This window comes from Aplysia californica, unplaced genomic scaffold (genome assembly GCF_000002075.1).
Source record: "Aplysia californica isolate F4 #8 unplaced genomic scaffold, AplCal3.0 scaffold00107, whole genome shotgun sequence".
Classification (NCBI taxonomy): Eukaryota; Metazoa; Mollusca; class Gastropoda; order Aplysiida; family Aplysiidae; genus Aplysia; species Aplysia californica.
Genome location: NW_004797377.1, coordinates 1231440 through 1233872, shown reverse-complemented (window position 1 = coordinate 1233872; position 2433 = coordinate 1231440).

The following is a 2433-nucleotide window of genomic DNA, read 5'->3' as shown; positions in this document are numbered from 1 at the left end:
CCCCAGCCCCAGCCCCAACCGCACCGACATCAGCAGCGTCTTTATCATCTACTTACCAAGTTTGACTCTTTCTGTCTTCTTGTACCATGAGGTGTCGAGGGAAGATGTAATTGTGCGTTGCCTTTTTGATTTTCATGTTGTGCTTTTGAATGATCTCTTTGGTAATAATAATAATAATAATAATAATAATAATAATAATAATAATAATAGATAGCATTTGTATAGCGCATATCCAAGCTCATCAGCAGGCTCTATGCGCTTTACACTATATTATTACCCCAGCAGACCATAGAACACTGTGAAACATTCTCAGCTTCCCGGGAAGCATACGTGGTAAGTGGTTGGCAGGTGCTCTGGTGGGGTTTGCTCCTTCTTTCCTATCAAACATCTGTTGCCCTTACCTCTTCTTCTTCTTTGTTTGTTTGTATGTTGCTCTCTAGCAGCTTCTCTAATGGTGGGCGCTACTGTGACCTAGATCTATTTGTGTTGCAAGTGCCGAAAACTCTAATAAATTTAAACCCAAACCTAAACCCTACCCCTACCCCAAACCTAAACCCTATCCCTACCCTCACCCCAAACCTAAACCCTATCCCTACCCCTACCCCAAACCTAAACCCTACCCCTACCCCAAACCTAAACCCTATCCCTTTCCCAAACCTAAACCCTAACCCTACCCCTACCCCAAACCTAAACCCTACCCCTACCCCAGACCTAAACCCTATCCCTACCCCTACCCCAAACATAAACCTAAACCCTATTAAAGGGTCTCTTTGACTTATTCGATCAATCTTTTTCTCGGTCTTCCCTTTGCTTTGAACCCAAGCTTTTGAGACTGGTTATGTGATCACATTCTCATAACGTGTCCAAACCATCTAGGCTGTTTTCTCTTGTTGTATTCTATGCTCGACTCGACGCCGTCTTGTTGTCTGATGTCTTCATTTCTAAAGGGCCCTTGCCTTCAGACAGTCACATGCCGATTTCGAAGGTATTCTATAATATGTGAGGCAGCGTGGTGGAATCAGGCTCTCGTCAAAATAATCAAAGTGAAGAAACTTTTTTCCGCAGGTTTGTGAATTTTTATAAAATTTTTGTTTTTTGGCTCATCACCTTTCATGCCCATTAAAGAACACATTTCTATGTGGATTTTTCTGAAAAACGTTGATTAAAGGCACAAAATATAAAACTTTTCCGTTACCACGGACTCTTAAGCAAAGGAAATAACTAATCTTTAGCGGCCATTTTCTCACTAATTTTACCTCTGAAAACAGGTGACCCCCGCCCCTTTCATTAGCAAATATCTCGACTTGTATTCAAGATAAATGGATATTTTTTTCATCAAAATAAAGACAAGTGAACAAGCTTTAAGATAATACCAATAACTCTACATGCGCAAAAATTGACGAGAGCCTGATTCCACTACGCTGCCTCACATATGTCTTACTGACTAGACTTTTTTAGGTTTTGGTTGGAATTTGTATTCAAATTTTGCCCGGGTGGAGGCCGAAACCTACTCTGGTCGATTTTAGGACCACCAAAGTCCGTGATCTTTAGCATGCTCAATTTGCACACAGGATTTTTTCGCCCTTGTCCGAGAAAGCTAGGTGTTCAATCCTACCTACCCTAAGATCAGGGGTGTGGCTGAAAGACAGTGGCTGAAAGACAGTGGCTGAAAGACAGCAGTAGGAAGGAGCCAGGAGTACCAATAGAATGAGTCATCAGTGAAGGAGAGAGGAACCCAGAGGAGGCCAGAGGAGGCCAGAGGCGGGGGAAGAAAGTAGAGATGAAAACAGATGAAAGAACAGGACAAGACAACAGGAAAGGAGGTGAAAGGGGAATCTTTTAGAGAAGAAAATGTTTTCGTCACTCTCAAGTTTCGATCCCTGAATTTTTTAAAATGAAAAGTGAACAATGTACCTCTAGACCACGAGAGCCCTTCGTGACGATGATGATGATGATGATGATGATGATGATGATGATGATGATGATGATGATGATGATGATGATGATGATAATGATGACGATGATGATGATGACGATGATGATGATGATGATGATGATTATGATGATGATGATGATGATGATGATGATGATGATGATAACAACAAAAACAACAACAACAACAACAACAACATAATAATAATAATAATAATAATAATAATAATAATAATAATAATAATAATAATAATAATAATAATAATAATAATATCGTCAATTTCTGACGATGACCGATGCGCCAGCAGAGGAGAATATTTTTTTAGCACAATAGAAGAACTTTGGATTCAGATGATTTGTGGCTCTTGCTTTGGTCAATGAGACCCATTTGGGAAGAAAAGAGGTGGCCACATTTTGATTATTTAAAAACGTTATTGCCTCTTGTGGAAGTGTGCAGATTGCGGGCTTCTCTTCTTGCTTCAACATTTCTTTATTTGCGAA